The sequence below is a fragment of the Bidens hawaiensis genome, unplaced genomic scaffold, assembly GCF_021521415.1.
Source record: "Bidens hawaiensis isolate Kalapana, Puna unplaced genomic scaffold, B.hawaiensis_p1.1 tig00000978_1, whole genome shotgun sequence".
NCBI classification, from domain to species: Eukaryota; Viridiplantae; Streptophyta; class Magnoliopsida; order Asterales; family Asteraceae; genus Bidens; species Bidens hawaiensis.
In genome coordinates this window covers 3,180,850-3,191,939 of record NW_027491058.1, presented here as the reverse complement: position 1 = coordinate 3,191,939, position 11,090 = coordinate 3,180,850, and the positions used below count along the sequence as shown (strand labels likewise).

General features: G+C 36.5%; 1 pseudogene across 1 annotated transcript; it reads right to left on the bottom strand.

Moving 5' to 3' along the window:
* Positions 1-7,324: 7,324 nt before the first annotated feature.
* On the bottom strand, positions 7,325-10,754 carry LOC143549905 (G-type lectin S-receptor-like serine/threonine-protein kinase At4g27290; annotated as a pseudogene). Its single transcript, XR_013138227.1, has 7 exons — positions 9,479-10,754; positions 9,148-9,291; positions 8,888-9,012; positions 8,571-8,781; positions 8,256-8,479; positions 8,026-8,177; positions 7,325-7,627 (listed from the first exon to the last, which is right to left on the bottom strand). The product of XR_013138227.1 is annotated as a G-type lectin S-receptor-like serine/threonine-protein kinase At4g27290 (transcript).
* Between the last annotated feature and the right edge of the window lie 336 nt (positions 10,755-11,090).

The following is an 11,090-nucleotide window of genomic DNA, read 5'->3' as shown; positions in this document are numbered from 1 at the left end:
CCTACATTATACACGTCATATATTTTTGTTATTAATGGATGTATACTTACATATCCATGAGATTATCATCACGGTCTTTATAAACAAATCCTCTATTTTTCTTTCCACTCACAATTTCCAACACTAAAACCCCAAGTTGAAAATATCTGATTTTACTGAGTGGAGACCGCTCAGTGCATACTTAGGAGATATGCAACCCCTGAATAAAAAATAAAAAATAAAAAATGTTTCCTTCTTTTAAGTCCTTATGTGTAACATCTATGGATTTTGCTTGTTAATAAACGTCAGTTTTGTTTTCTCATTTAATAAAGTTCTCGTATTCATTTCATCGTCTACATTTATTATTTTTGAATTATGTGTTATTTATTAAATAACATTATCTTTGTATGCATAACTATATGATCCTATGTTCATTTCATCATAAACATGTTTAATCGTTAATATGACACGTTGAACCGGAATGCCTAGATTAATATTTTATAACATGTAACAAAATATTTTGTTATTATTATTTAATCCTAAGTATTTAAATTAATCATGTGATTTAAAAAATGGAACATTCTAGAACTTCTAATTTAATCTTATTCCCCAAGTTATTTTATCTAGTTATTTTAATTTAAAAAGTTAAAACAAAAAAAAAAGAAAAAATAAAGTTTGAAAAAAAATATGCCGTGCACATCTTATGTGCATGCATATTTGAATTTTTTATTTATTTATATTATTATAATTATCATTAAGCTTTATCTATTAAATTTTAAACCAGTTTTATCCCTATCTCAATTGTATTTAAACCTTCTTACCTCCACGATAAATAGAGGCTCTCATTCTCATTATTTTTCACACCAAATACCATTTTCTTTTCTCTCTAAGCATAAACAAGTAAGTCTTTATAATTATTTTGCTTTTCATTGATGTTTTTATACATTTTTGCTTTCTATTATGAATTTCTTCTTGTTTGTTCTTATGTTCTTGAGTTTTCCTTTGAATCTTCATAGTTGTTCATATACTCTCACCATGATCATCATAAATTGTTAAGTTCATATACTCTCACCATGATCATCATAAATTGTTAACAAAACCCTTACTTTTTGCTTTAAAGATTTTGATGATCATGTTATACCAAGAAATCACAATTATTTTCTCAAGATCTTGGATCAAAAGTATAATTTTTCCATGAACAACTATGAATATTTTTATGTTCTTCAAAAACTCATAAAGTTATCATAATTATCCTAAACTATAATATTTACACTTTGAACCTTATACTTTCATAAATGATAATAAATACATAAAACTATATGATATTATACTTTTAACCTTGTACTTTCTTACTTATCAAAATCATTCTAAAAACATTTTGAGTTAGTATACAAATAGAGTATAAACCGGGTATGTATGTATCTGACAAGCAAACGGTTCTATCTAAGGCAAGAGTGGCGTAAATAATCCCATTGGACCCGTGACTCTTACCTGGGAATCAACTTGCTAGAGGTCATGCTCTTGGTTTAGAACATTCTAGTATGCGACACTCTAACTAATTTAAAATCGAAACTTAATCTAGGGCATCCCGTGACCGGTTCAGCTAACTCTTGCTCGTGTTCGTGTTCATCCATCAAGCAAGGTGAGTTCATAGCCCCTTTTACATGTTTTAAACGTTTTATACTTTGGGATGGAAACATGCAACCTATTTATTCTATGTTTTATTAATGCTATTGATTCAAGCTTTATTCATAATATTCATTGTGTGTGATCATTACAAGTATATACTTAATCGCATGTACAACCATTAACTTGTTAAGCCCGTGGTAGTATGATGATAGATCTATTGGCCCGACCCGCCCACTCAGGCCTCAGGTAGAGGCCTGCGTGTTCATAATCCGACGATCGTTAAACTTTAAACATAATAGTCTAATCGTGGATTAGACGACTCGCTAATTGTGTCAGAAGTTTGGTTGTAATAACTAAAGTATATAAAGTAATTTAACACATGAAATGTTTTCAACAGAAAACATATTTTTCTATTATTGTAAAATTAAAACCTATGTTCTCACCAACTATTTTTAGTTGACACTCTCGCATGTTTTTCAGGTGAAGGAAATTAAGTTATGAAGATTCATGAAGTATCACTTAGGGGATGTGTCAGACCTAGAAGTCTAGATAAATAAAGTGTTATGTCTTGCTTATTTGAATTATGTTTGGTTTAAACATTGTGTTGGTTTATTTTAATAAGAGTTTTTACTTTTAATACCATGTGCATGATTTCAATCTACGCACTCCCCGGCGTTTCCGCCTTCGGCCGGGGGTGTGACACTATGTACAACCATAAGCCGGGAATCTTGTTGAAGATAAAGAAGACCTCTAGCAATCCCATGAATTATCCGAAAGCGTTGTGGTCAATCAAGTAACAACTTCCTTAGTTCATCTGCTCAATATACAACAACTTAGTTTATATGTATATGTTTGTTTTACGATTGTAAGAGAGCTAACCAAATAAGAAACTGTCGAGGCTTTTGTTAGACATGTATTAAATTATTTTCTCATGGTTTTGAATGCAGCGTCCTAGGAGCGTCACACGATTTTGATGCTGAAGTTTGGCAATGCATAGAACTTCATGTTAGCCATAATTTGGTTTGGGCCGGTCCATCGAGCCTATGGTGGATCGGTATCTTTGGGACCAAGTCGAGCACATTACTTGGGCTAATTAATTGTTTAAATATGTTTTTACTAATTAGTATTTGAGTATGATAATGAGTTTGTATTCTAGTCTAATTAGGTTTTTATGTTTAAACTAGTATATATACCCGAGCTTATGGGTTATATCATTATGCATTGTAATTTTTCGAGCTAATGAAAGTTACATGGATCGAGCCTATGATCTATAATATTGTTTGTGTTTGCGGTTCTGGTCACCAAACTTCACTTAATTCTCAAATTCATCAAGCCCTTGTCGAGAGTACTTTGATAGCTGCTTCACAACAACCTCTTGTCCTTCTTTTAGCACACCTTGGCGTGGATCCATATTTCCATTGTTATATAGTACATGAATGTGTGTTGTATGTAAAGCTAAATGGGTTGAGCAGGTTATAAATGGCCGGTTAAACATATCAACATGAACACAAGCCATTAAAATTTAGCATATTCACACGAAAATGACATATATGACAACTCAAAACTTGTCGACCGAGAAGTCATTGGTAGCTCTAGCTATTTTAGATAAGCTAAATAAAGAAACCTTTGCACTTCCCATATGGTTGTTGCTTTCTGATTTCTTCTTACATTTTCTCCCAATATGGAGTGCTGATACGAGGCCCAACAAAATCAACACAGTTGATATTGACAAACTACCGTAACAATCCCACCATGGATTGATGTTTGGATTTGGATAGGTGGTGTATGAGCAATTATTCTTGTAAGCTGTTCACAATCTAGTAGGCTCATGTTGCTATTATAGAAAACATTCTCTGTGTCTGGTAATTTAATGCTTGAAAACTTCTGAAATCAATCCAAGGCTATACTCCGTCCACAAACACTTGTATTATTTTCATGAATTTTCATCTAAGCTTTTTAGTTCAAATCCTTTCAAGAACCCACAATTAGGAGAAGTGGTGTGGTATCACAGCCTCCATATGGGCCACATATACACTGTGGTTGTCACAATAATCTACTGGTAAGGTGTCAATCCACATCCATTCTGGGTTTGGAAATTTTTGCTCCAAGATCTCAAGTTTACCACCAGGAGTTATTATTGTTCTTGGCAAGTATGTGGTGTCATTGTTTTTAGAAATATATAAGCAAAATACATCTCCTCCTGATTCACAGCCATATAACTAATGTATGGTTGATCAGTAGTGTAATGCGTAAAGAGTGGCCGGCCAGAAATTGCTATGCCATTATATGGCCAGATCCTTGTTTCAAGAGCAGAGTTTTTTCTAATATGAAGTAATATGAAATCAAGATTCATTGAATTAAGGTCAAATTTGTTTTCAGTTATTCTTTCAAGCATGGAATTTCCTTAGTCAATGACATCAAATTGTTGGTGAATGTTTTGTAACAGATGATCTTTTGTGTTTGTTAGAATTGAGAGCAACGGTCAAAGGGGAGTCTGTTGGTGCATTTTGTGACCGTCGCTATGCAATTCTGTTCAGCAGAAACAAAGTACGAAGTTAGAACAACTTCGCCATAGGCGAAGTTGTAACAACTTCTGCCATAGGCGAAGTTGTAACAACTTCGCCTTAGGCGAAGTTGTTAGGCGAAGTTGTTACAACTTCGCCTACAGGCCCAAGCCCAAGCCCGCAAAGTTGTTTTTATATATATATGTGTGTCTTGTTTAGGTTTGGTGAATCCAGAAAATTAGAGTATTGTGGTCCAGGTCAAGTAGCTAGAGAGAAACCGAGAGGGAGAGTCGTGTGGGACGGCCCGAGGTAGAGCTCACCTCGGGTCGGCCGTCATTTGTTTTCGTGTTTGGTATGTAATGTGTTTCGGTTATTATATAAATGATCTGCAGATGTGTTTATCTCATTCGTGTGTTTGTTCGTGTATGTGTTTGTGTGTAATCGTGTTCTTCGTCTTCTACACCATTAACGAGTCTAGGAGGATTCCGCACTCCTAGACCTCGTGCGGATCTCGTATCGATCGGCGACGCCCCGCGGGGACCTACAAGTGGTATCAAAGCCTTAGGCTCTTATGCTATGGTTCGAGATCTGCGTTTTGGTGTTTCTGGCACGTTTCTGATGCGTTTTTGGCCGAAAGGCCCCGCAGGCGAAGTTATGGGGTTCAGGCGAAGTTGTCGCTTAAATTTTAGGGTTTAGGCGAAGATATAAGGTTAAGCGAAGTTATGTACAAGCGAAGTTATGGACAGGCGAAGTTATGGATAGGCGAAGTTGACTTTAGGCGAAGTTAAAAAAAAAAAAAAAAAAAGAGTTTTCGTCTGTATGGCCAGTTGTACACGATTATTGTGAGACCGAAGACGTTGTTCCGTCAACGAGTGAAACTTGTTATCTCTTGGTCTTACGTGTGAACAAATACGTGTCAACTCTGGATATGGAGTTGAGGTTGTGAATGGGATATTGATTGAAACTGGATATTGACACATATTTGGGTGTTTGTGGGCAATGAAATAGTTGTTGTTCGAGGTTGACCAACTGAAGAAAGTCAAATTGAACTGAAGGTTTTCGTCATTACTGGATTGCGGTCAGAGCATATTATTTATGTTATTTTCAAGGCGTTCGAGAATTGGATCCTGAAACGTGATGCTTATTTATTAAAGTGAAAATTCTGGAACAAGTTGGATTTAATCGGGAATTAAAGTGTTTATGTTCTTGATCGTTATCCCTGGTGATTGAAGATGCTTCGGATTAATTAATGGTCATGTGTGTTAGATTCCGTCAAGGTGGTTTTGTGATGAAATTGATCACTTGATGTTGAGTAGTTGAAGATTAAACCTTATCGTATGCCGACGTGTTGGTGAAGTTGTGGAGGGAGCCCAGCTTCACGTGTTGGTGAAGTTAGAAGAACTTCACGTGTTGGTGAAGTCAGAAGGACTCACGTGATTGGTTGAGATGATCAATTAGGCACGGGGATGCATGCATTTCAAAGACCTCAATCTATATAGTCGGAGAACCTTACACTGAAGGGGAGATCGGATATGGAAGACGCTGGGTGATTGATAGATTTGTGAAGCTACAAGACAGTTTCAGACACGGCTGGTTGAAGAGCAAACAGAAGATCATCAGTTAAGAGGGAGTCTGTTGGTGCATGTTTTGTAACATATGATCTTTTGTGTTTGTTAGAATTGAGAGCAACGGTCAAAGGGGAGTCTGTTGGTGCATTTTGTGACTGTCGCTATGCAATTCTGTTCAGCAGAAACGAAGTACGAAGTCAGAACAACTTCGCCTACAGGCCCAAGCCCAAGCCCGCGAAGTTGTTTTTATATATATATGTGTGTCTTGTTTAGGTTTGGTGAATCCAGAAAATTAGAGTATTGTGTGTCCAGTTCAAGTAGCTAGAGAGAAACCGAGAGGGAGAGTCGTGTGGGACGGCCCGAGGTAGAGCTCACCTCGGGTCGGCCGTCATTTGTTTTCATGTTTGGTATGTAATGTGTTTCGGTTATTATATAAATGATCTGCAGATGTGTTTATCCCATTCGTGTGTTTGTTCGTGTATGTGTTTGTGTGTAATCGTGTTCTTCGTCTTCTACACCATTAACGAGTCTAGGAGGATTCCGCACTCCTAGACCTCGTGCGGATCTCGTATCGATCGGCGACGCCCCGCGGGGACCTACACAAATCGTGCACTACCTATCAGGGTCGAGATGAAGGAATCTGGGTCTGAGAGTCAACTTCGCTTCACGAACATCTAACAACTCACTCTTTTCATGGGACCAGTCGCTCAAATGGATCAAATGCATCTAACATGTGACTTCTGGAGTAGAGCCTACAGATCTAACCTTTATTTATATAATGCCATTTGCTTAATTTCATAAAGTAAGCGAAATTCACATTGGATCAACATATAATTTTATCAAACTGCTTAAAAGCAGTCACATGATCTTTGGATCGAAATTAATATATGGAGGTTATGGTCTAACCGAACTGAACCCGACATCCAGATCAAAATTCCTGAGAGTTCGAAGATCTGACCCCTTACCGGCTGTTTCAAGTTTAAGACGGTGGGCGATTTTGAATATGTGACGATTTTGAGAAGTCGAAACCTTACCAAATCAAGGATAAATAATCTTAATAAAAAAAGTATTAGAATTTTTGTAAACTATTTTCTAGCAGAATCAAGCAATCAAGGAATTCTCACACACCAATGTGTGAATAAAAGAGCACACGAAATTAGACAAACTAATGAGTTCAACTTTAATTCAAAAACCTACTAATCATCACCACAAGAACAAGACCTGCTAGGAAAATGATGAAACCGATTCGTATCTCTTAAAACAATCTCTCTCTCGACCATAACCGAAGTACACTTAAAAGCCGAATGACAGTCACCACAAACCCTAATATTCTTCTTAATCCAAATAGTGGACTAGCAACAAAAGTCTTAATATTTTCAAATTTACCTCAACCTTTTATTAAAGGAAAAAACATCCACACGGCTTTTGAGTATTCAAAACTTACTTTCAGCGTCACCACATCCCTCACATATTACACAGAAGAAAAACATACAATTTTTAATAATCATAAAACAATTTTTAGAAAATATATGGCAACACAAACAAAGATAATAATAACACATCTTCAAACTTGTTAATTCTTTTTTAATATAAATATTTAGTCATATAAAATACCTTAAACATAATGAAAGTATTTCTTCTTGTCTATCTACCATTTACTTGACTTAATGTTACTCTATTAACTAATGATGATAGTAAAGGTAGAATTGAGTTGGAGCTGATTTCACTTTCTTGAATAAAGAATGCAGGTTTTTTGGGAGAGGGAAGCGAACCTTCACCACCCAACATCCCAAGCACAGTCGGTGTGTCAGGTCTATCTTCTACTCGTTGCACACACAATAGGCCAACATGTACCGATCGCAACACTTCCCGAGCAGAATAGGATGGGCGTAAACATTCATCATCAATCAGATCGAGCGACTTGCCTTCCTTGAAAAGTCTCCATGCCTATATGAATCCAAATAAAAGGAAAATCTCAAATGGGCATTTCAGAGTGTCACTTACTCCTACTTCATCACATACATGCACATACAGGCGTTGAGGGAAGTTCAAAATAAAACCTTTCAATTAATGTAAAATATAATTTTTAACCCATGCATCATTTTAAATGGATGATTGTAATCACCGAGTACTATGTATTTCCACTCCATTAAAAGAAAACGTTTGTTACTTTTGTTCCCTCCATGATTAAAAGTCCCTAATTTGGTTTCTCGCCTTTAATGGTTCTTGTTTGAACCCAGACTTACATAAATGAGTGTGTGTGTGCGTGTATATATATTCTAAATGTCGCATGTGAAATAAGTATATATTTTCAATCAGTGCATCATTATATTCAACACACTTACATGCCCAAGAAGGTTATCATCATGGCCTTCATGAGCAAAGCCTCTATTTTTCTTCCCGCTCACAATTTCTAGTACTAAAACCCCAAAACTGAATATATCATGACTTTTCCGAGTAGAGACCGTTCACTGCATACTCTGGAGATATGTAGCCCCTGAATCAATACACAAAAGGGATATATAAAATACAAAAAATGTACAGAAAAGTACGAATCGACTTCAGGGATTCTTACAACGTTCCCACAACTCTCTTTGTATTTGCTTCACTCTCGCCTTCTTTAAACATCCTCAGATATCTTTGGATTCATCTGATGATCAAGTAAAATGTTCCCTGCTTTTAAGTCCCTATGTACAACTTTAAGCCGGGAATCTTGATGAAGATAAAGAAGACCTCGAGCTATCCCTTGAATTATCCTAAAGCGGTGTGGCCAATCAAGTAATGACTTCCATGATTTGTCTGCTCAATATGCAACAACTTCGCTTATATGTATTGTATTCCTTTGCATTTTTAAGAAATCTGTATTTTTAGAATTGTAAATGAGGTCAACCAAATATAAAACTGTCGAGGCTTTTGTTAGGCATGTATTCATAAATTAACATTTTCTCATGAACTTCAATGCAATATCCTAAGAGCTTTACAAGACTCCGATGCTGAAGTTTGGCAATGCACATAACTTCATTCTCGAACTCATCACGCCCCTGTCCAGAGGACTTTGATAGCCGCTTCACAGCAATCTCTTGTCCTTCTTCTAGCACACCCTAGTAAACCGACATTTCCATTATTAATAGTACATGAATGTAAATCCAAAGTTCTTTAATATGCACTTATTCAGATATGAACATCAAATTCGCATCATTCATTTACCTTGTAAACAGGTCCGAACCCTCCTTCTCCTAGCTTGTTGTTGACAGAAAAGTTATTGGTAGCCTTAGAAATTTTAAATAAGCTAAACATAGGATCCTCTGCACTACCCATCTGGCCGCTACTACCTTCGTAATCTTTACCTAGGAAATATTTATGACAACGACACAAACATCTTATTTTTATGCATTGTTGATCATAAGGTGCCACCTTATACCTATTTCAGACAAATATAAATAGTAATTTAGATTAATATTGCTTGCCTTTTCTCTCTGCAATTGATCTCTTCTTCCATTTTCTCCTAATGTAGAGTGCCAATGTGAGGCCCAACAAAGTCAAAACAACTGATACTGACGAAGCAACTACTCTAACTACTCGTTTCTTTCTGTTGGAGCTGGAATGGAGGTCTAGAAGATTTACGAGGTCCAAAGAAACAATATATGTCAAATATACAGAAATAAACAAACAGCATATATGTGTTGGCTACCTAAACAAGTATTGACCGAACATTAAGCTGTAAAAACATGGTTAACAGATTGAAAATGTACAAATATCAACATGAAATGCATTAATTTTGTAATGTTATTGGCGTACCTGATAATTCTGAGGCGGAAGATCTTACATAAAGATCTCGCCCGTTTTCTGGGTACACTCGGACATCATTCAAATCTCCAAACCATAGCAAGCACCCAACGGCATCGGGATTTGCATAGGCAGTGCACGAGCAATTATTCTTGCACGCTGCCGCACAATCTACTAGATTCATGTTGCTATTATAGACAGCATTCCCTGTGTCTGGTAATTTCATGCTTGAAAACTTTAGGAATGTGTCTCCAGGCCCACAATCCAAGGCTATGCTCTGTTGACAAACACTTTTATCATTATCAGGACTCGTTTCGTCTGATGTTTTTCGTTCAAATCCTTTCATGCAGCCACAGTTAGGAGTTGTGGAAATATTACAGATCCCATATGGGCCACATACTCCGTAGTTGTCACATGAATCTACAGGAAAGTCAAAGGGCGTTGGCATCCATTCTTGGTTAGGAAACTTTTGCTGCCAAAACTGCAGTTTACAACCAGGCGTTAGGATCATTCTTGTCGAGACTCTGGGTATATCGTTATGAGCTTCAATAGTGAAATACGTCTCGTTCCGTGTCACGGTCATATAACTCACAAATGATGGCTCATTAGCGATAACAGGTAGTTCTGCCAGCCAGAAAATGATATGCCGGAGTATGGCCCGATTCTAGTTACAATAGCAGACTTATTTCTAATATAGAACTGTTGATATTTACCCTTAATCATTAAAAACCTTAATGTAACCTGGGAAAGGAGATCATCTGCACTCCTCCATGATGTAAGATATATTTCTTTTCCGGTTACGAAGTTCTTGCCCAACTTCATTCCTATTAAGCTGGTATCTCCAGGGTAATCAAAACTTTGCCAAATAAAATTTGTATCATTGGTTATATTTCCATTCTTAATTACCAGATTTCTGGTATCCATGAGGTGTGCAAAAAGATTGATATATGAGTCGGTTGCCGAGGAGCAGGATGACCAAATGACTTTTCCGCTACCATTAGCAAGAGTCAGGTTCCCTTGGTTGTCTAGTTTGACCACACCCGATGTGTCTATAAGTGGAGCTTCCCGGTTTGCAACCCATGCAATGGTTGGCGGTGACATGCTCTTAAACCATATCCCCAAGTACCGATTTTTGGAACGGCCCGGGCTAAAGAAACCTAGCTCAAATTTTGTGTTACTTGAAACTATGGTCTGACCATCTGAGATGTTTTGATGCACTGATATGGTGTCTGATGATCTAGATGTTGTTAGCACTAGAACGAAGAAGGTGATATAAAGGAGTAACATTTTGTTTTGATTAATATCTATACTACAGATTCCTTGAACTTGATGGCACTTGTGTTCTTCCAAGAATGAAAAGTAAATTGATAATTTAGTACAACATGCTTCAGTGTGAATCATGAAAATTAAAACAGACATAGGATAGTTCGACTAGTAAACCTAAAGTAAATGACAAAAATATATATCACAGCAGGATATCATGACTTATGAGATATATATACTTAAACCGATTTAAATCACATATTTTTTTGTGGTTTAAATCTTGCCAATGGGCTTTTCTTTGAATGAGTCAAACATCATCCAACAACTTAAAAAGGCACATATAAAACGTGCACATACACAT